Genomic DNA, 24411 nt, shown 5'->3' with positions numbered 1-24411 from the left:
TTTTGCATCAACTAATTTGAATAAAACTGAAGATTTTTAAGTTTTACCTATGTCTTGGTCATGGTTTCTGAAACCATGACTAAAGCCTGCTTTACACGGTACGACCGATTGTGGGATTTCACAATCGATCGTACCCGCCCCCGTCCTTTTTGCGTCACGGGCAAATCGCTGCCCGTGTCGCACAAAGTTAGTAACCCCCGTCACACATACTTACCTCTTGTGCGACCTCGCTGTGGGCGGCGAACGTCCACTTCCTGGAGTGGGAGGGACGTTCGGCGTCACAGCGACGTCACACGGCCGCCGGCCAATAGAAGCGGAGGGGCGGAGATGAGCGGGACGTAAACATCCCGCCCACCTCCTTCCTTCCACATAGAGCCGGCGGCGGCCGTGGGAGGCAGGTGAGCTGCTCATCGTTCCCGTGGTGTCACACGGAGCGGCGTGTGCTACCACGGAAACGATGGTCAACTAAATCAAACGATATTATGGAACCTAACGAGCAGTACCCGACTCACGATTTGTGAGCGATACTGCGTCGCTAGGAGGTGTCACACAGGCCGGCATCGCCAGCGATGCCGGATGTGCGTCACAAAAACCGTGACCCTGACGATCTATCGCACGATAGATTGTCTGGTGTAAAGCACCCTTAAGACTTGAAATTTTATCCACACAATTTTTCACTGTAGGATGCTTCTTTATCAATGGATTTTGCATTGTTATATTACAATGCTTTGCCAAAATTGTTTTCCACATTGATTTAACGAGGACCAAGATATTTCTGGTGGACATGGTGAGCAGATTTACAATTCTTTTTTTTTTCTTCAATCTCTGATCCCTGACACATCATGAAATCCATTATCAATAAATGGAAAAAACATGGTGCCACAACAAACCTGCCAAGAGAAGGTTGCCCACCAAAACTCTAAACCTGAGCAAGAAAGGCATTAATCAGACAGGCAGCATAGAGACCAAATGTAACTCTTAAGTAGCTGCCTAATTTCCAAGTAATGACTGGAATATTTGTCCATATGACCATAAAAAGCCATATACTCCATAGAGCTGGCATTTATGGAAGACTGGCCAGAAAAAAAGCCTCTACTTACAGCGTAAAATTGGAAGGCTAATTTTGATTTTGCCAAAAGACATGTAGTAGACTTCCCAAATGAATGGAGGAAGGTGCTGTGGTCAAATGAGACCAACATTGAACTTTTTGGCCAAAAAGATAAATGCTATTTCTGGAGTCAAACCTGCACAACTCATCAGCCCCAGAACACCATCCCCACAGTGAAACATTGTGGTGGAAGAATCATGCTGTAAGGATGCTTTTCGGCAGCAGGGAACGGGAAAAGGGTAGGAGTGAAGGGGAAGATGAATAGTGCAAAATACAGGGATATTCTTCGGTAAAACATGTTTCAGTTAGTCAGTGGTTTCAGACTGGGACACAGGTTCATCTTCCAAAAAGATAATCACCCAAAGCTTACAGCAAGATGATGAAAACTCATAGAGACTTCTCCAAAGTGACTTGCAGCTGTAATTACTGCAAAAGGTGGCTAAAAAAAGTTGTGACTTTAGAATGGTGAATAGTTATGCACACTTAAGTTTTCAGTTATTTTGTCCTATTTGTTGTTTGCTTCACAATAAAATGAAAAGCAAATGTTCACAGTTGTAGGTATGTTATTTACATGGACTGATGCAAACCCTCAAAAAAAAAAGATGTACAATTCCAAAAATGCCAAAAGGGGGGAATAATCTTTCAAGGCTCTGTAAGATGTTGTTTTCAATAACTGGCTTTACATACATGCTGATTTTGTTTTCATCTGTGTTTTTTATTTTGCACATACCAATGAGGCTGTAGGTCTTTATTAGAGTTGAGCGCGGTTCGAGGTTCGAGGTTCTCCAGTTCTAGGCTCGAGTGATTTTGGGGCCTGTTCTAGATCGAACTAGAACTCGAGCTTTTTGCAAAAGCTCGATAGTTCTAGAAACGTTCGAGAACGGTTCTAGCAGCAAAAAAACAGCTAATTCCTAGCTGGCTTTCCGCTGTAATAGTGTAAGTCACTCTGTGACTCACACTATTAAGACATTTCAGTGTATAGTGTGCATGAACAGCGCCTTCAGATCACTCCTGTTTGTATAATGGCGATTGCCTTTTTTTTTTTTTTCCCTTGTCTTCCTTCCCTAAGCGCGCGCGTGTAGTGGGGAGGGCCATTATGTCAGCCAATCCCAGACACACAAACAGCTAAGTGGACTTTTAGCCAGAGAAGCAACGGCATGTGTGATAGGATGTCCATGTCACATGTCCCTGCATTATAAAACCGGACATTTTCCTCCAGGACGCCATTATCTGCCTTCTGCGTCCTTGGTGTCAGACATCACTGGCGCAGCTCCGTCCTGAGTTCTATCGCTGATACAGCTGTATGCGCTCCATACACAGCGCTGGACAGCATAGGGATAGCACTTTCCATCAGTCCTTTTAAGGGCTCGGACCGGCAGGGTCAGAGCCATAGGTGACAGGTCCTGAAAACAGAGACAGCGTCTGTGTAGCTAAGGTCAGGGATTTCGTCGCTGCATTTCCCCATTTGAAGGGAATAGAAAGGCAGGCTTCCTTTCCTCTACCCAGAGCCCCACAATCCTGGCACTGTACCCTCCTGTCCTCTGCACACTCCAACTCATTATAACTAAGCCATTATACTAGCAAACACTGAGTGTACCTAGTGGCATCCTAAACGTGGCTATTGGACTTTGCTATAGTCCCACTAGTGCAAATATATTTGCAGCACCTCTGCCTGCATTGCACACTCCAACTCATTATAACTAAGCCATTATACTAGCAAACACTCAGTGTACCTAGTGGCATCCTAAACGTGGCTATTGGACTTTTGTCTAGTCACACTAGTGCAAAGACATTTGCAGCACCTCTGCCTGCATTGCACACTCCAACTCATTATAACTTAGCCATTATACTAGCAAACACTCAGTGTACCTAGTGGCATCCTAAACGTGGCTATTGGACTTTTGTCTAGTCACACTAGTGCAAAGACATTTGCAGCACCTCTGCCTGCATTGCACACTCCAACTCATTATAACTAAGCCATTATACTAGCAAACACTCAGTGTACCTAGTGGCATCCTAAACGTGGCTATTGGACTTTGCTATAGTCCCTCTAGTGCAAAGATATTTGCAGCACCTCTGCCTGCATTGCACACTCCAACTCATTATAACTAAGCCATTATACTAGCAAACACTCAGTGTACCTAGTGGCATCCTAAACGTGGCTATTGGACTTTTGTCTAGTCCCACTAGTGCAAAGATATTTGCAGCACCTCTGCCTGCATTGCACACTCCAACTCATTATAACTAAGCCATTATACTAGCAAACACTCAGTGCACCTAGTGGCATCCTAAACGTGGCTATTGGACTTTTGTCTAGTCACACTAGTGCAAAGACATTTGCAGCACCTCTGCCTGCATTGCACACTCCAACTCATTATAACTAAGCCATTATACTAGCAAACACTCAGTGTACCTAGTGGCATCCTAAACGTGGCTATTGGACTTTTGTCTAGTCACACTAGTGCAAAGACATTTGCAGCACGTCTGCCTGCATTGCACACTCCAACTCATTATAACTAAGCCATTATACTAGCAAACACTCAGTGTACCTAGTGGCATCCTAAACGTGGCTATTGGACTTTTGTCTAGTCACACTAGTGCAAAGATATTTGCAGCACCTCTGCCTGCATTGCACACTCCAACTCATTATAACTAAGCCATTATACTAGCAAACACTCAGTGTACCTAGTGGCATCCTAAACGTGGCTATTGGACTTTTGTCTAGTCACACTAGTGCAAAGACATTTGCAGCACCTCTGCCTGCATTGCACACTCCAACTCATTATAACTAAGCCATTATACTAGCAAACACTCAGTGTACCTAGTGGCATCCTAAACGTGGCTATTGGACTTTTGTCTAGTCACACTAGTGCAAAGACATTTGCAGCACCTCTACCTGCATTGCACACTCCAACTCATTATAACTAAGCCATTATACTAGCAAACACTCAGTGTACCTAGTGGCATTCTAAACGTGGCTATTGGACTTTTGTCTAGTCACACTAGTGCAAAGACATTTACAGCACCTCTGCCTGCATTGCACACTCCAACTCATTATAACTAAGCCATTATACTAGCAAACACTCAGTGTACCTAGTGGCATCCTAAACGTGGCTATTGGACTTTGCTATAGTCCCACTAGTGCAAAGACATTTGCAGCACCTCTGCCTGCATTGCACACTCCAACTCATTATAACTAAGCCATTATACTAGCAAACACTCAGTGTACCTAGTGGCATCCTAAACGTGGCTATTGGACTTTGGTCTAGTCACACTAGTGCAAAGACATTTGCAGCACCTCTACCTGCATTGCACACTCCAACTCATTATAACTAAGCCATTATACTAGCAATTGATGATGCCAGTTTAAGGGCCGTAGTTGCATTGTCAGGGATATTTATTCTTTATTATTCTGCTGTTAATAAAGCTGGACCACTGCTGCAATCTACACCACCTCTCAATTTTTACTACCACATTTTCAGTGCACAATCTTGTCGCAATCAACATGAGTGGCAAAATGACAGATGCTGGTGGAAAGGGGAAGAGGCGTGGTGGAAAAGGAAAAAAAGGGTTTGTCCGTGGGGAAGGTGGCAAAGCTCCATTATCATCTGCTGAAGATAGACCATCTACCAGCAAAAGTAAGATGTCTACTACTTACCGTGGACAATCCGATGTGCTCCCTTTTTTACGGACACGAACAACAGGAACAAAGGTAGATGATGGCCAAAAAAGGAAAATGCTTGAATGGATCTCAAGTGGTCCAACAAGTGCCTTCTCCGCCACCTCAACTACCGCATCCAAAAAACACCAGTCCTCTGAGTTGTCATCCCAATCAAACTTGCTTTCTCCCAGCTCTGAAGTCTCCATCCGCCCTGCACAGTATGGTGGAACTGAGATGGCTGAGTCTGCAGAGCTGTTCAGTCACACTATAGCCTGGGAATCAGAGGTCTGCTCCCAAGCTACAGTGAGTACAGAACAGGAAATGGTCTGCAGTGATGCCCAGAACCTTTGTGACTCTGATTCAGGCCGTGAGGACCAAGTTTCTGAGCATAATGTTGACCCTTTGTCACAAACTGTAACACCTGTGGTTATAGACAATGAGGAACATAATGATGAAGATGAGACGCAGATACCCGATTGGGATGACAACTTAAATATTCGGTCAGGGCAAGAACAGGCTCGGTCTGAGGGTGAGGGGAGTGCAAACACAACAATTGATGATGAAGTTCTAGATCCCACCTACTGTCAACCCACAGTCAGGCACTCGAGGAGGTCAACAGAGGTGGTGGAGGAGGATGCAACTGATGACGAAGTTACCTTGCGCCTTCCTGGACACAGTCAGAGTACTGGTAGCACGTCTACAACTGCATCCTCAGCCACCACTCTGCCTCTGAGCATTATTCGGGGTGGATCAACAGGTCGCATGGCCTCTAAGCCTTGCCTAGCCTGGTCCTTTTTTGACATAGAAAAAGATCGCCCAAATGATGTGATCTGTAAAATTTGTCATGGTTCTCTTAGTAGAGGTCAAAACCTCAGCAGTTTGACAACTTCTTCCATGAATCGTCACATGAATAAATATTATATGTCCCGGTGGGAAGCTCACCGTGCTGCAATGCGGCCTAGCGGAGCGAACCATCCACCGCCTGCCTTTTCCAGTGCATCCGCCCGCTCGTCATCTTCTAGGACTGTGGGGACAGCTGTCACACCTGTTTTTCCACCCACAACTTCCACCACTGTAACCGCAACAGGCAGTTTGCTTGATAGGTCGTCAGTTGGTTTGGAAGGGGAAACAAGTGAGTGTGTACAGCTTTCTCAGACATCGATAGCACCAACGTTGGATGAAGGCAACATCATGTCTCCGCCTGCACTTTCCTCACAAACCTGCATTTTTCCAGGGACACCCTACTCAACACCGTCTACACACAGCAGCCAGATCTCTGTCCCTCAGATGTGGTCAAATAAAAGGCCACTTCCTGCGACCCATGACAAAGCTAAGAGGTTGACTCTATCCCTCTGTAAGCTGTTGGCTACCGAAATGCTGCCTTTCCGCCTAGTGGACACACAGGATTTTAGAGACCTTATGTCTGTCGCTGTGCCCCAGTACCAGATGCCTAGTCGCCACTACTTCTCTAAGAAAGGTGTGCCCGCGCTACACCAGCATGTTGAACACAACATCACCGCTTCCTTGAGAAACTCTGTGTGTGAACGGGTGCATTTCACCACCGATAATTGGACCAGTAAGCATGGACAGGGACGTTACATGTCGCTGACTGGGCACTGGGTAACTATGGTGATAGATGGTGAAGGGTCTGCTGCACAAGTCTTGCCGTCCCCACGACTTGTGTGTCAATCCTCTGTCTGTCCAAGTTCCGCCACTGCTTCTGCATCCTCCACCTCATCTGGGTCCTCCACCTCCGCCCCAAGCCTGCCTGGTCAGGCCACCAGCGTTCTCACTGCGCAGAAGGAATCACGCACCCCTCATTACTATGCTGGCAGCAGAGCGCAACGGCATCAGGCGGTCTTTAGCTTGACATGTCTTGGGAATAAGAATCACACAGCTGAGGAGTTGTGGTCAGCTCTGCGGTCCGAGTTTAATAAATGGTTGTCTCCACTCAACCTGCAGCCTGGTAAGGCCGTGTGCGACAATGCTGCAAACCTGGGTGCGGCCCTTCGCCTGGGCAAGGTGACACACGTACCTTGTATGGCTCACGTGTTGAACCTTGTCGTCCAGCAATTTTTAACACACTATCCCGGCCTAGATGGCCTTCTGAACAGGGCACGAAAACTGTCTGCTCACTTCCGCCGTTCAAGCGCCGCAGCTGAGCGACTTGCATCGCTGCAGAAGTCTTTCGGCCTGCCGGTTCATCACCTGAAATGCAATGTGGCGACACACTGGAATTCAACTCTCCACATGTTACAGCGACTGTGGCAGCACCGCCGAGCCCTGGTGCAATACGTCATGACGTATAGCCTGGGCCAACGATATGCAGAGGTGGGTCACATCACCCTGATGGAGTGGTCTCAGATCAAGGACCTATGCACCCTTCTGCACAGTTTTGACATGGCGACGAATATGTTTAGCGCTGACAATGCCATTATCAGCATGACGATTCCAGTCATTTACATGCTGGAGCACACGCTAAACACTATTCGGAGTCAGGGGGTGGGACAACAGGAAGGGGATGAACTACAGGAGGATTCATATGAGCAAGACACAACAACATCACCAAGGTCCAGACGTTCATCATCAACAAGGCGCCAGGCATGGGACCATGGGGGACAGGGATCAACAAGGGCGCATAGTAGCAGGCTAAATGTTGAGGAAGGTGCAGGAGAACATGAAGAAATGGAGGACGAACTGTTCATGTACATGGAAGACTCAGCAGATGAGGGAGACCTTGGTCAAATTTCAGTTGAAAGAGGTTGGGGGGAGATGTCAGAGGAAGAAAGAACGGTTAGCACCTCTATGCCACAAACACAGCGTGGACTTGGTCCACATGGCTGCGCAAGACACATGAGTGCCGTCTTGTTGCACTACCTCCAACATGACCCTCGTATTGTCAAAATTAGAAGTGATGATGACTACTGGCTTGCCAAACTATTAGATCCCCGGTACAAGTCCAAATTTTGTGACATAATTCCAGCCATAGAAAGGGACGCACGTATGCAGGAGTATCAGCAGAAGCTGTTACTCGATCTTAGCTCGGCTTTTCCACCAAACAACCATGCAGGTGCAGGGAGTGATTCTCCCAGTTGTAACTTGCCAAACATAGGACGGTCTCGTCATCTTCAACAGTCTACCCATACCAGTAGGACCGTATCTGGTGCTGGTAACAGCAATTTTATGGATTCTTTTCATAATTTTTTTAGACCCTCTTTTGCAAGGCCACCAGAGACAACAAGTCTGACACATAGTCAACGGCTGGAGAGGATGATACAGGAGTATCTCCAAATGAACATCGATGCCATGACTTTGCAAATGGAGCCTTGCTCCTTTTGGGCTTCAAATCTAGAAAAATGGCCAGAGCTCTCCAGTTACGCCTTGGAGATTTTGTCGTGTCCAGCTGCCAGCGTTGTCTCTGAACGTGTCTTCAGTGCTGCTGGGTGTGTGCTGACAGATAAGCGCACGCGTCTGTCCAGTGACAATGTGGACAGACTGACGTTCATCAAAATGAACAAGTCATGGATCCAGAAGCAATTTACTACCCCTGTGTCATCCTGGGGAGAGTAAATGCTTGTGGATTTGGAATGTGCTTGATGCAAATCAAAACATCCTGTTTGCAACTAGGGCACAACTGCTGCCACTGAAGGGGTGGGTGTGTGTGGGGCCCAATTTTTGGAAAAAAGGGAGACTCCGCTTGGAGTAACCCTTGCTTGCTGTGTTTTTTAAAAGGAGCCAAGATGAACAGAGCTGGGATCAGGAAAGACTTTGCTACCTACCCTGGTGTCATCCTGGGGACGGTTAATTATGGCGTATTTTTGAATGTGCTTGATGCAAATCTAGCTGTGAAGTGTACAACTGGGGCACAACTGCTGCCACTGAAGGGGTGGGTGTGTGTGGGGCCCAATTTTTGGAAAAAAGGGAGACTCCGCTTGGAGCAACCCTTGCTTGCTGTGTTTTTTAAAAGGAGCCAAGATGAACAGAGCTGGGATCAGGAAAGACTTTGCTACCTACCCTGGTGTCATCCTGGGGACGGTTAATTATGGCGTATTTTTGAATGTGCTTGATGCAAATCTAGCTGTGAAGTGTACAACTGGGGCACAACTGCTGCCACTGAAGGGGTGGGTGTGTGTGGGGCCCAATTTTTGGAAAAAAGGGAGACTCCGCTTGGAGTAACCCTTGCTTGCTGTGTTTTTTAAAAGGAGCCAAGATGAACAGAGCTGGGATCAGGAAAGACTTTGCTACCTACCCTGGTGTCATCCTGGGGACGGTTAATTATGGCGTATTTTTGAATGTGCTTGATGCAAATCTAGCTGTGAAGTGTACAACTGGGGCACAACTGCTGCCACTGAAGGGGTGGGTGTGTGTGGGGCCCAATTTTTGGAAAAAAAGGAGACTCCGCTTGGAGTAACCCTTGCTTGCTGTGTTTTTTAAAAGGAGCCAAGATGAACAGAGCTAGGATCAGGAAAGACTTTGCTACCTACCCTGGTGTCATCCTGGGGACGGTTAATTATGGCGTATTTTTGAATGTGCTTGATGCAAATCTAGCTGTGAAGTGTACAACTGGGGCACAACTGCTGCCACTGAAGGGGTGGGTGTGTGTGGGGCCCAATTTTTGGAAAAAAGGGAGACTCCGCTTGGAGTAACCCTTGCTTGCTTTGTTTTTTAAAAGGAGCCAAGATGAACAGAGCTGGGATCAGGAAAGACGTTGCTACCTACCCTGGTGTCATCCTGGGGACGGTTAATTATGGCGTATTTTTGAATGTGCTTGATAAAAATCTAGCTGTGAAGTGTACAACTGGGGCACAACTGCTGCCACTGAAGGGGTGGGTGTGTGTGGGGCCCAATTTTTGGAAAAAAGGGAGACTCCGCTTGGTATAACCCTTGCTTGCTGTGTTTTTTAAAAGGAGCCAAGATCAACAGAGCTGGGATCAGGAAAGACTTTGCTACCTACCCTGGTGTCATCCTGGGGACGGTTAATTATGGCGTATTTTTGAATGTGCTTGATGCAAACCTAGCTGTGAATTGTACAACTGGGGCACAACTGCTGCCACTGAATGGGTGGGTGTGTGTGTGGCCCAATTTTTGGAAAAAAGGAAGACTCCGCTTGGAGTCACCTTGCGGTGTTTTACATGATTTTAGAAGGGCGTGCCATGCCTATATCTGTGTCTCCTCCTCTTTTTCCTTGTCCTGCTCTTTTGTTTTCACATGAGTATATGTCCTTGTCATTTTCTCATGTGTTTGTGTTGTGTTGTGAGTTGTTTGTCACCTTTTGGACACCTTTGAGGGTGTTTTCTAGGTGTTTTTATGTGTTTGTGAATGCCTGCCATTGTTTCCTATGCGGTTCGAGTTCGGTTCGTCGAACGTTCGACGAACCGAACTTGAACGGGACCTTCGTTCGGCGAACCGACCTCGAGCCGAACCGGGACCGGTTCGCTCATCTCTAGTCTTTACCTCCCTTTTGCTGCACACACATACCATTTTAAATGTATACAAGGACACTGATCTGGTTGTAAAGCTTACACAGAGCAATAGTGGAGATTAGAAATGAATGGATCAATTTGCAGAGGATCAAATTCAAGAATTTCCTGAAATTCTCAGTTTCACTGAAATTCAATCATTTTGAGATTTGATTAGCGGTTTGCAAATTCAAAAAACTTGCATGGTACCATTTTCAACACTTCTGAGGCATCGGAGAGCAGGCATGTCATTTTGCATTAACACGCTGGCTCCACATAATATCCTGCAGTTATGACAACTTATGGATTATCATACTATTAATAAGGATCATCAATGCCATTGCCATTATAAATTAAATCAGAGGAGCACAATTGCTATGGCAGTGTAAATTTGATGCCCCAGGGCTGTGGGGTACTCGGTCCTGGGCGCGTGTTGCGCAGTGTGGGTTATTAGTCGTAGTCGCAGCCGATGCCCAGTTCCGTTACCCCGGGGGTCGGTCTGAATAAAAAGGGGGTAAAAATAAAAGAAGCGGGAGAAATAAAAATAAAGAGTTTTTCGACTACGCCACTTGTGGTATGCTGGCAGGTTATTGAAGCCGCCGCTGCAGGGTCTTGCAGGGGCTGATGGAGTGGTGCAGCTTAGGTGTTTTGGGCCCTCCACAAGCAGGGCTGGACCCCAGCAGTGGAAGATGGGGGCTATTGTAGGGAATAGTTAGTGTGTGTACAGAGGTGATAAGGAAACAGTCCACACCAGTATTGCAGTTTTAACTTGCCTTGTCTTTACTTGGTTTCAGCGTTTGGGCCTGCTGGTGCCGGTTCCAGGTGTTCCCACTCCCCTTGTTCTCCATGCCAGCTGTGACCTGGGTTGGCTGTCCTCTGTGCAATCTTGTTTTTTATGGGCTCCCGTGGCCTAGAGGTACTTGGGAACTCCTCCGTTTCTGTCTTGGTCCTATTGCAGGCTGCCTGGACTATTTAAGGGGTTCAATCTTCATTCCCTTCTTTGCTGCTGATGCTTCAGACTCTTTGGTTGGCGATGGACCCTGAAGATCTTCTCGCCTGGCAGATTTTACAGTTGACCATAAAGTGTCCTGCTGTCCTAGGGTCTGCACCTTGCCTCTTGCTGAGTCCTGTGAGCCTAGGTTACAGACTTCCACAGGTGCCCTGCAGTCCCTCGAGTTTTCCACTTCCACAGGTAACCCACAGTCCCTGGAGTCCTGGTTTCTTACTCCACAGTACCTCACTCCTGTTACAGCACTTCGTTGTTACTGCAGGTCTTTTCCTTTCTTTCTGTACTTTCACTCTTTCACTCCTCCTACTACTACTCTAAACTCTCCTCACTCCTCCACTGACTGAACTCCACTTCCTCCCGCCAACTTCCCAACTGACCACTGGCCCCTCCCCTTGCTGGGTCTCTCCCTACAGATTGGGTGGTGACTATCCAATCAGTGCCCATCCCCTTTACCTGTTCTAGGCAGTCTCCCAGTTTGGTGTTGGGGTTGTGTATGTGGCCTGAAAGTGCTAATGTATTGACTGGCAGGGATATTCTGGAGTTTGGGTTTCCACTGTTACATTTGTGGCACTTGGTACCGCAGGGGTGCTACATACATTTTCATCTCTAGCGTCACTGGATACATCTCTCCTTTATCTTGTAAGCTCGTATGGTTAGCATGGTCCTCTCTCTTTTGTAGAGTGTAGGCTTTATGATTAGTGGGTCCTGTCTCTCTCTCTCTACTATAGAGTGTAAGCTGTTATGGTCAGCGGGGTCCTCTCTCTCTCTCTCTCTCTCTTGTACAGTGTAATCTCTTATGGTCAGCAGGGTCCTTTGTCTCTTCTGTAAAGTGTAAGCTCTTATGGTTGGCGGGATACTCTCACTTCTGTAGAGTGTAAGCTCATATGGTCATAAAGGTCCTCTATCTCTCTCCAGTAAACTGTGATCTCTTATGGTTGCCAAGATCCTCTCTCTTCTCTAGAGTGTAAGCTGTTATAACCAGCGGGGTCCTCTCTCTCACTTGTAGATTGTAAGCTTTTATGGTAAGCAGGGTCCTTGCTCTCTTGTGTAAAATGTAAGCTCTTATGGTCATCAGGGTCCTCTGACTCTTCTGTAAAGTGTGAACTCTTATGGTTGCTGGGATCCTCTCCCTTCTGCAGAGTGTAAGCTGTTATGACCAGTGTGGTCCTCTCTCCTGTACAGTGTAAGCTCTTATGGTCAGCAGGGTCCCCGCGATCTCATGTAAAGTCTAAGCTCTTATGGTCAGTAGTTACAGGAAGCCCTCAGGTTTTTCTTCTTTTTCACTGTTTCTTTGCACAGGAACATTTTTTTAACAGTCTGGTCTTATGACGGTAACGCCACCATTTTAAGACAAATATGTTACTCAATTGAGGTGAAAAAATGCATGACATTTACATTTCCTTCTCTTATGGCTAGAGATGATCGAACCTCTGAAGGCTCGAGTCCGGTTCAATTCATCGAACAGAGGCCCCGTTTGACGAACGTTCGACGAACCGTTCGACGAACCTCTTAAACCCCATTGAAAACAATGGGAGGCAAACACAAACACATAAAAACACATTATACATGTACACATACAGTTAATAAACATTGCCATAACACTTACAGGTCCCCGCGATGCATCCTGTACTCTGTCTCCCGCCGCTTTTCCTTCCGATAATTGCTGCGTTTTCCTAGTAACCAGCACGGATGATAGGACCTATCATGATGTCAAAATAGCATGTGACCAGTCACATGTCTATTATCTCATTGGCTACAGACTGGTCACATGGCTAGACGTCATTGCTAGGTCCTGTCAGTGCATCTCTCCGGTACGCAGTGATCGTTCAAGCATGTCCGTGTACCAGCAAAATGCTCTGGCACATGGTCGGCTCCCCGTTCCTGCATGTGTGCGCTCTTTACAGAGTCAGCCCCCATGCAGGGACTAGCTGTCACAGCCGGTAAATACCAGCACCGGGAATCACGTGATCGGAGCACCGTTGTTATGGTAACCCGCCTGTCAGCGGTGACGTCACCGCTTACAGCATGCAGCTGCTGCTCACTCACTGAGTGAATAGACTGCACGGGAAGCAGCAGCGTCTTCCTACCATGCTGTGCTGTGTGATGTAGCAGAGCTGCATGGGTTAAAGAAGAAACAAGACAGAAGAGCAGGATCGTGGAGGGCTGACAGGGAGTAATAAACATGGAGTCTCTAAGTGTGTTTGTGTATTTATTTCTATCAAAGTATTTTTTCTCTGTGTTTTTGACCCTTTATTGGAGATTCTTAATGGCCGGGTCAAACTTGCCTGACATTAAGAATCTTTGGCTTAATACTAGCTAGTAAAACAAAGCTAGTATTAACTTATTATTACCCAGCAAGCCACCCGACTTCAGGGCTGCTGGAAGAGTTGGATACAGCGCCAGATGATGGCACTTCTATGAAAGCGCCATTTTTTGGGGCGGCTGCAGACTGCAATTCGCTGCAGAGGCACCCAGAAACATCGATCTAACCTGTGCGGCGGCGGCGGATTCCAATCCCCAGCTGCCTAGTTGTACCTGGCTGGACACAAAAATGGGGCAAAGCCTATGTCGATTTTTTTTTTTATTTTTTCATGAAATTCATGAAATAATTAAAAAAAGGGCTTCCCTATTTTTTTTAGTTCCCAGCTGGGTACAAATAGACAGCTGGGGATTGGGGGCAGCAGTACCTGTCTGCTGTACCTGGCTAGCATACAAAAATATGGCGAAGCCCACGTCATTTTTTGGAAGGGCAAAAAACTCCTGCATACAGTCCTGGATGGAGTATGCTGAGCTTTGTAGTTCTTCAGCTGCTGTCTGCTCTCCTGCATACACTAGTGAATGGAGCATGTCGCACCTTGTCATTCTGCAGCTGCTTTCTGCTCTTCTGCATACACTAGTGAATGGAGCATGCTGAGCCTTGTAGTTCTGCAGCTGCAGTCTGCTCTCCTCCATACAGACAGACAGCAGACAGCAGCTGCAGATCTACAAGGCTCAGCATACTTCATCCAGGACTGTATGCAGGAGTTTTTTGCCCCCCAAAAAATTGCATGGGCTTTGCCAAGTTTTTGTAAGCTAGCCAGGTACAGCAGGCAGCTACGGGTTGCCCCCAACCCCAACTGCCTATTTGTACCCGGCTGGGAACCAAAAATATAGGGAAGCCCTTTTTTTTAATTATTTCATGAATTTCATGAAATAATTAAAAAAAAAAAAAAATAACGTGGGCTTTGCCCAATTTTTGTGTCCAGCCAGGTACAACTAGGCAGCTGGGGATTTGAATCCGCAGCTCAGGGTACCCAACCTTTCTGGGCTCCCCTGCTGTGAATTGCAGTCTGCAGCCGCCCCAGAAAATGGCGCTTTAATAGAAGCGCCATCTTCTGGCACTGTATCCAACTCTTCCAACTGCCCTGGTGACGGGTGGCTCACTGGGTAATAATGGGGTTAGAGCTAGCTGTATATTATCAACTGACCCTAAGCCCGAAATTCATGGTGTCACACCAATATTAGACATGGCCACCATGAATTTCTAGTACAGATAAAAAAAACACAACACACGGAAAAATATTTTTATTAGAAATAAAACACAACACAATTAGTGACTCCATCTTTATTGAAATAAAGAACCCCCCCTCCGCAGTAATCCTGGGTCAAGAGTCCCGCGCCGTCCAATCCGGATCCAATATTATCTGATCGGTTTGCTGGAAGGGAAAGCGATCAGATGATATGTTAGGTTCAAGGGCCTGAATCACATGACACAGCAGCTGATTGTATAAACGGCTTTTATACAATCAGCTGATGCACCAGTGCAAAAAAAACTACACACTTCTGTGCAGACTCCTGTCCGACAGCATCAGCTGATAGTTTAGCCGGCCGGGCAGTAAAAAGCCGGCCTCACCGCTGATTCCGTCAGGTGACCGCATCAGCTGATCATCGCCAGGTCTAAGAGAGAGAGATAGAGAAAGAAGAGAGAGAAGATAGAGAAAAGAGAGTGAGAAAAGAGGGAGAAGAGAGAGAGGGAGAGAGAGAAGAGAGAGGGAGAGAGAAGAGAGAGGAGAGAGAGAAGAGAGAGGGAGAGAGAAAGGGAGAAAAAGAGAAGAGAGAGAAGAGAGAGAGAAGGAGAGAAAAAGAGAGAGGAGAGAGAGGGAGAGGGAGAGAGAAAGAGAGAGAGAGGAAGAGAGAGAGGGAAAGAGAGAGATAGGAGAGAGAGAAAGAGAGAGAGAAGGAGAGAGAGAAAAAGAGAGAAAGAGAGAGAGAAAAAGAGAGAAAAAGAGAGAGAGAGAGGGAAAAAAATAAAAAGAGAGAGAGAAAGAGAGAGAGAGGAAGAGAGAAAAATAGAGAGAGAGGAGAGAAAGAGAGGGAGAAAGAGAGGGAGAGAGAGAAAGAGAAAGAGAGAGAGAGAGAGAGAAAGAGACAGAGAGAGAAGAGAGAGAGAAAAGGAGAGAGAGAAAAAGAAAGAGAGAAAGAGAGAGAGAAAAAGAGAGAAAAAGAGAGAGAGAAAAAGAGAGAGAGAGAGAGGGAAAAAGATAAAAAGAGAGAGAGAAAGAGAGAGAGATAGGGGAAGAGAGAAAAAGAGAGAGAGAGGAGAGAAAGAGAGGGAGAAAGAGAGGGAGAGAGAGGGAAAGAGAGAGAGAAAGAGAGAGAGAGAAAGAGAGAGAGAGAGAAAGAGAAAGAAAGAGACAGAGAGAGAAGAGAGAGAGAGAAAAAGAGAGAGAGAGGAAAGAGAGAGGGAGGGAGAGAGAGATGGAGAGAGAGACGGAGAGAGAGAGAGAGAAAGAGAGAAAAAGAGAGAGAGAGAACAAGAGAGAAAAGAGAGAGAGAGAACAAGAGAGAAAAGAGAGAGAAGAGAGAGAGAGAAGAGAGAATGGAGAGATCAATGCAGCCTCATTCCGTGAACTGCTCCGATTTTAGAGGTGTGTCCCGTGGCTCACAGCTGATGTCCGGCTCCTCCCCTCAATGAACAATTCAATTAAATTATAATAATTATAATTTAAAATTAAAAATGAATTAAATTCTTTTCCGGGACACAAACTTGTGAAGTTCTGCTTCTTAGGTGAGAGCTCTATCTATTGAATCACTGGTTCTATTGAGAAACATAGGCAGATTTGGTTATCTTGACTTCTGCATTGCAGACTAAAGTCTCAGCGACAGCGCGGCTTACTTCAGGTGCTCCTGGAGAGAACACAGATCACTCCGTGTCATCTTCATGTAGCAGAGCTGACAGTGTCGTGTGGATTACTTCGGACCTGGATTGTTGTTTTGGTATTAATAAAAAGGTAAATTAGGGTTTTGTTGTCTTTTATTCCAAATAAAGAATTTTTCGCTGTGTGTGTTTCTTTACTTTCACTTTCAGGTTGATCATGGAAGGTGTCTCGGGGAGACGCTTGTCATGCTTAACCTCTTATTACCCCGATTGCCACCGCACCAGGGCAATTTGGGATGAGCTGGGTGGAGTCCTGGGACTGTCGCATCTAATGGATGCGGCAATTCCGGGTGGCTGCTAGCTGATATTGTTAGGGTGGTGGGCTCCCTATAATGTGGCGCTCCCCATCCTGACAATACCAGCCTCCAGCCGTGTGGCTTTATCCTGGCTGGTATCAAAATTGGGGGGAATCGCATTTTTTTTTTTTTTTACTGCACGATATACACCCGCCCACCAGCGGCTGTAATTGGTTGCAGTGAGACAGCTGTCACTCATCGTGGGGGCGTGTCTGACTGCAACCAATCATGGGCGCCGTTGGGCGGGGAAAGCACGGAATAATTAATTGAATAATGAAGCGGCAGCCATTTTCAAAAGAGCAAAGGCCGCTGGAGATTTGTGACAGCCGTGCAGCGAGACGCCCGTGATCGGTGAGTAGGAAAGAGAGAGGGATTGTGCTGGGGACGAAGGACACATGCAAATACAAAAGGTGCGCATATACTTACTGTGAAAAGCCACGCTTTTGATGCTCGAACTGTTCTCAAATGTAACTCGAACTGTCGAACTTTTAGCAAAAGGCTCGAGTTCATCGAACGTCTCAAACACCCCCCAAAATCACTCGAACATGAAACTGGCGAACCTCGAACCTCGAACATCGCTCATCTCTACTTATGGCACAGTAAGAAATTAGTTACATCCACATGCAAACTGTAGTACAAATAAACCCATATTGTGATAAATACAAAACATAGTTTTATCTCACTGAGAGATGTTCTGACTTCCACAATTACAGTAATCAAAAATGAAATGACATATTTCACATAGTTTTCAAAATAGGTAAAAATGTAACATTTTTTTTCTACTTATATACTCATATGTTCAGACTGGAGTAATTTAAAAATACATCCAAGTGAAAATTTATGGATTCACAGGACTTGTGAACTGAAATATAAGCTTTTCACACATTACTACTGCATTAATAACTTTAAAGAGCAACATGCAAATGTGTGAATGCTTACTGTAACTTATATATAAAACCCTGAAAGAAATAAAAAAGGGTAAATTATTTTATTTTATTCTCTTATAAACCAACATTAATTCCAGAGGCTTTCTCAGCCTCTTTCAGTATATCATTGGAGTGTGAGAAGAAACCCATGCAGATATTGGGAACTTCTTGCAGATGTTTTCCTTGGTGGGATTTCAATCGAGGACCACAGCACTGCAAAGAAATAGTGCTAACCACTAAGCCACCACATTGAAATTTGTGGAAGTGATGATTAGAGATGAGTCACCCCCCTAGTATTCGAGTTTGGTTCGGTTCGTCGAACGGAGGGTGTGTTCGTCGAACGTTCGACGAATGTTCGACGAACACCTTCGAACTCCATTAAAAACAATGACAGGCAAACACATACAAACACATAGAAAACACAAAAAAAGTTCAGCGAGCCCCCATCATCACCACACAACCGGCACTACAGCACTCATCATCACCGCACACACCACGACACTACCACCCCCATCATCATCACTGCACACACCCCATCACTACTGCACTCATCATCACTGCACACACCCCGGCACTACTGCACTCACTATCACTGCAAACACCGACACTACCGCCCCCATCATCACCGCACACACTGGCAATACCGCACCCATCATAATCACTGCACACACCCCGGCACTACTGCACTCATCATCACCGCACACACCCCGGCACTACCACACTCATCATCACTGCACATACGCAAGCACTACCACCCCCATCATCATCACCGCACACATGCAGGAACTACCACCCCCATCATCATCACCGCACACACGCAGGCACTACCACCCCCATCATCATCACCGCACACACCCTGGCAGTACCGCCCCATCATCATCCCTGCACACACCCTGGCACTACCGCACCCAACATAACCGCACACACACAAGCACTACCGCCCCCATGATCATCACCGCACATACCCCAGCACTACCGCACCCATCATCATCACCGCACACACCCTGGCAGTACCGCCCCATCATCATCCCCGCACACACCCTGGCACTATCGCACCCATTATCACTGCATCATCTCCGCACACACGCAGGCACTACCGCACTCATCACTGCACACACCCTGGCACTACCACACCCATCACCGCACACAAGCAGGCACTACCGCTCCCATCATCACTGCACACACTACCTCAGTGACGTCCCCGCTGACAGCGCGACTCACTTCAGTTGCTGCCTGGAGCTGACAGAGAGCGGTGGTGTTCTACTGCCGCTCCTGTCAGTTTCCGATGTAGCAGGGCTGGATGCATCGCGGGACCTCTTGTGGATTACGTTGGACCTGAAGGGGTATTTGGGGATTAATAAAGTGGTGAAAGAGAGTGTTTTTTTATCTTTTATTCTAAATAATGTTTTTTTTTGGGTGTATGCATTTATTTACTTTCACTTACAGGTGATATAGCATTTTGGTTGTTTATATTGAATTTTTTAATTATTTGTTTTGTTCACCTGTTGGACCACTGTCCATTATCTGGGTCAAATAGTCATACTCAATACTTTTGTTTTGTTGTGTTTTTTTGATAATTTTGTTATACATTATAGGCTTGCTCAGCTAACATAACTAATATCACATGGCTCCAGCCATCTTGTTCAATTTGCTCATTATTGGGGGGGGGAGTTTGTCTTCCAGATATAACATTCTGGATTTCCCATAGGAGATATGGTCACTTATAGATATGGTCACTTATTATCCAAGTCAATGAACTCTTGCAACCTGAAATGACCTGTAGTAGCTCGTCTCAGACCTTGCGTAGAGTAAGTTCTTCTTCACCCGCCTCCATCTCTTCATCTGACATTTGTACTCTCTGGTGTTCCGGGGTCTTTTTAGATGAAGCATCATCCTTCAGTGTTATTCAGCGGGTACCCATGGCAAGTTACTTGAGCTGATCAGCTGCACCAGAGCTTTTATTCCTGCTCATCCTGACAGAAACATTTGTGTATTTTGAAAGACAATATAGGTAATACCTTTAAATAATCTATCAATCTATCAGGTACACAGCACACCGCAAGGCCTCCTTAACTGTCTGCTTGTATAGTGTCTGTGGCTGAGGTCTGTGTAGTTCAGTGTTCAGGTATATAGAGGTTATTAGCTGTGGTGTCTGTGAAGAATTGCACAGAGCCAATACCTCTTCTACTGAAAAAATTGCACCTGTTCACTTGATGGGGGATGGGTCTCTGGCATCCCAAGCTCTTTCAACCACAGCTCTCACCCATAATAAATGTGAGATATTTACATAGTAGTATCCCTATTTCCCATCTGATAACTGTTCATGGACCTTGCTTTACCGGGAATATACAGACAGAAATCACAGTTGTGGTAATTTGATGGCAATATGACACAATACAAAGTGAGGACTAAAACATAGCTTTTACTAGGTATCTCTAAAAACTAAAAAAAAAAACACCAAAAAGTGTGGTACATAATTATAAAGTGCAAATAATTAAATTGTCCACGATTCCCCCTGTTTGTTTGCACACTCCACGGGTGTGGTGCTAATGTTGTATTGATCACGTCCACTGCAGGTTGATATTATTCCTTATTTCCACCGATGAACTCTCTGATCTGAGAGGGAAACACTTCGGGAGGTACTCATTTGATTATTGGGGACAGCCATCACACTTGGGTGCTGCCCTTCTTAAGGTGGAAGCATTTGCATGGGGCATGACATGGGTTAGCTAATATCTATATACAGCATTGGACTGGGGTGTCTGGGGCCCAACAGAGGATTTGACTTCAGGGGCCCACCCTACAGCGATATGCAAATATCTGTTAGCCGTTATCCCCGTTATAGTGGAGTGCTGACTGTGAAACACAGGCGGCTCCTGCACATCTCCTGTGCACCATAACTGAGGTATAATTACAGTAGTTTGTAGTAAGGTGGATCTTTGGTAAATACAAGTAATCACCGATCCACAGGTGAGGTAGGTGATAACTTACTGAATGAATGGATCAGGGGTCGAGTCATACATCAGCTCCACTTTCACGAGGATAAAAGTTGTACAATTGGTGCAGGTCCCAGCAATCAGTCCCCACAGATGAATAAGTGATCACTTATCCTTAGTAGAGATGAGCGAACCTCTGAAGGCTCAAATTCGGTTCGGTTCGTCGAACAGAGGCCCTGTTCGACGAACGTTCGACGAACCGTTCGACGAACCTCTCGAACCCCAATGAAAACAATGTGAGGGAAACACAAACACATAAAAACACATAGACAACACCTTCAAATGTGTCCAAAAGGTGACAAACAACTCCCAAGACACCACAAACACATAGGAAATTGACAAGGACATATACTCATGCGAAAACAAAACAGCTGGACAAGGAAAAAGAGGAGGAGACACAGATATATGAGCATATGCAAGTGAACATCGATGCCATTACTGTGCAACTTGAGCCTTGCTCATTTTAGGCTTCCAATCTGGATAAATTGCCTGAGCTCGCCACTTACGCCTTGGGGATCTTGTCATGTCCCGCAGCCAGCGTTCTTTTGTAACGTGTCTTCAGTGCTGCTGGGGGTGTGCTGACAGATAAGCGCACGCATCTGTCCACTGACAATGTGGACAGACTAATGTTCATCAAGATGAGGAAGTCATGGATCACAGAGGACTTTTCTACCCCTGTGTCATCCAGGGGAGGCGAAAGTCTGGTGTATTTTTGAGAGTGCTTCATGCAAAGCATCTTTTTAAGATTGCAACTGGGGGACAACTGATGCTAGTGAAGTGGTGTGTGTGTGTGTGTGTGTGTGTGTGAGTCCCTTTGCTGTGTTTTACAAGATTTTCGAAAGGCATGACATGGCTTAGAGGTTGACTTTCAGCATCTGCAAACTGTTGGCTACAGAAATGCTGCCTTTCCAACCTTTTGAACAGAGGATTTTCGAGACCTTATGCCCATCGCAGTGCCCCAAGAGCTGATGCCCAGTCGCCACTCCTTCTCCAAGAAAGGCGTGCCCGCGCTACACCAGCATGCCGCACACAACATCACCGCTTCCTTGAGAAACTCTGTGTGTGACAGGGTGCATTTCACCACAGATACTTGGACCAGTAAGCATAGACAGGGGCATTACATGTCACTGACTGGGTACTGGCTAACTATGGTTAGAGATGGAGAAGGGTCTTCTGTACAAGTCTTTCCGTCCCCACGAGTTGTGTGTCAATCCTTCCTCTGTATGTAGACGTTCCTCCACTGCTTCTGCCTCCTCAACCTCATCTAGGTCCTCAAACTCCACTCAAAACCTGTATTGTAAGACCACCGGCGTTGTAACTGTGCACAAGGAATCCCGCACACCTCTTTACTATGCTGTCAGCAGAACTCAACGGCATCAGGTGGTCGACTCTTTACTTTGAAATGTCTGGGAAATGTGAGTCACACCGCTGAGGAGTTGTGGACGGTAAGCTCTGGAGAGTGAAACCTATATTTTTAGTTCCCAGGCGGGTACAAATTGGCAGCTGGGGGTTGGGGGAAGCTCTACTTGCTTGCTGTACCTGGCAAAAAACTTAAAAAACAAATAATAAAAAAAATGCTTCCGTGGATTTTCCATTGCCAGTGAAGGTAACACCAAGCAGTGGGGGTTAGCAGCCAGTAGCTGCTTTGATTACCCTTAGCTACTAATACAAAAAATGCAGCGGGAGCCCACGTATATTTTTTTATTATTTATTTAAATAACTAATAAAAAATGGGCTTCCTTGTATTTTAATTGCCTGACTTTACAGTTCTGTAAAAATAAATCATTAAAAAAAATGATGTAGCGCTCCGCGGTATTTTTGATTCTCAGCTCAGATAAAGTTGACAGCTATGGGTTGCCACTCCCATCTGCCTGGCGTTACCTTGGCTGGCAATCAAAATACAGGGAATGCCATTATTTTTTTTATTTAAAAAAAATAGTTAAAAAAAAAAATTCGTGGGCTCCCGCCATATTTTGATCGCCAGTCAGGTAAAGTCAGGACGCTGGGGGCTGGGATTCTCGGGAGCACACAGCCACCCCTGGAAATGGTGCATTGTTTCTTAGTGCCATTTCCAGGCACTTTATCCGGCTCGTCCAGCGGAGGTGATGGCTGTGGCTCGTTGGGTAATAAAGGGGTTAATACCAGCTTTGTATGCTCAGATGGTACTAAGCCCAAAATTCATGGTGTCATGGCAAAATAGACATAGCCACCATGTATTTATAGTAAAGATAAAAAAAGAAACACAAAGAAAAATATTTTTTATTAGAAATAAAACACAGCACAATTAGTGACCCCATCTTTATTGAAATAAAGACACCCCCCCCCTCCGCAGTAATCCTTGGTCAAGGGTCTCGCGCTGTCCAATCCGGATCCAATCACCTCAGCGCTCGACTTATAGTGTCAGCTGATTCCGTCAGGAAACCGCATCAGCTGATCATCGCCAGGTCCTGCATCCTTCGGACGTGGAGAGAGAGGAGAGAGAGGAGAGAGAGAGGGGAGAGAGAGGAGAGAAACAGGGGGAGAGAGAAGAGAGGAGAGAGAGAGGAGGGAGAGGAAAGGAAGAGGGAGAGAGAGAGAGAATAGAGAGAGAGGAGAGAGAAGAGAGAGGAGAGAGGAGAGAGAGAGAAGAGAGAGAGAATAGAGAGAGAGAAAGGAAAGAGATGAGAGAGGAGAGAGAGGAGAGAGAGGGGAGAGAGAGGGGAGAGAGAGGGGAGAGAGAGGGGAGAGAGAAGGGAGAGAGAGAGGAGAGAGAAGAGAGAGAGAGAGGAGAGAGAAGAGAGAGAGGAGAGAGAAGAGAAAGAGAGAAGAGATAGAGAGAAGAGAGAGAGAGAGAAGAGAGAGAAGAGAGAGAGGAGAGAGAGAGGAGAGAGAGAGGGGGGAGAGAGGAGAGAAAGAGGGGGAGAGAGAAGAGAGGAGAGAGAGAGGAGAGAGAGAGAGGAAAGGAAGAGGGAGAGAGAGAGAGAATAGAGAGAGAGGAGAGAGAAGAGAGAGAGGAGAGAGGAGAGAGGAGAGAGAGAAGAGAGAGAATAGAGAGAGAGAAAGGAGAGAGATGCGAGAGAGAGGAGAGAAGAGAGCGCAGGGAGAGAGAGGGGAGAGAGAGGGGAGAGAGAGGGGAGAGAGAGGGGAGAGAGAAGAGAGAGAGAGGAGAGAGAAAAGAAAGAGAGAAGAGAAAGAAGAGAGAGAGAGAAGAGAGAGAAGAGAGAGAGGAGAGAGGGAGAAGAGAGAGAGGAGAGAGAGAAGAGAGAGAGGAGAGAGAGAGAAGAGAGAGAGAAGAGAGAGAATAGAGAGAGAGACAGAAAGGAGAGAGATGCGAGAGAGAGGAGAGAGGAGAGAGAGAGGAGAGAGAGGAGAGAGAGGGGAGAGAGAGGGGAGAGAGAGGGGAGAGAGAGGGGAGAGAGAGGGGAGAGAGAAGAGAGAGAAGAGAGAGAAGAGAGAGAGGAGAGAGAGAGAAGAGAGAGAGGAGAGAGAGAGAGAAGAGAGAGAGGAGAGATAGAGAAGAGAGAGAGAGAGAGAGAGAAGAGAGAAAAGAGAGAGAAGAGAAAGAGATAGAGATAGAAAGAGAAGAGAGAGAGAAAAGAGAGAAAAGAGAGAGAGAGAAGAGAGAGAGAAGAGAGAGAGAAGAGAGAGAGAAGAGAGAAGAGAGAAGAGAGAGACACACAGGCACTACCGCCCCCATCATCATCACCACACACACTCCGGCACTACCGCCCCCATCATCATCCCCGCACACAACCCGGCACTACCACCCAATCATTATCA

The sequence above is a fragment of the Anomaloglossus baeobatrachus genome, chromosome 1 (genome assembly GCF_048569485.1).
Source record: "Anomaloglossus baeobatrachus isolate aAnoBae1 chromosome 1, aAnoBae1.hap1, whole genome shotgun sequence".
In the NCBI taxonomy this organism is placed as follows: domain Eukaryota; kingdom Metazoa; phylum Chordata; class Amphibia; order Anura; family Aromobatidae; genus Anomaloglossus; species Anomaloglossus baeobatrachus.
Note: the sequence above shows the minus strand (reverse complement) of the source record.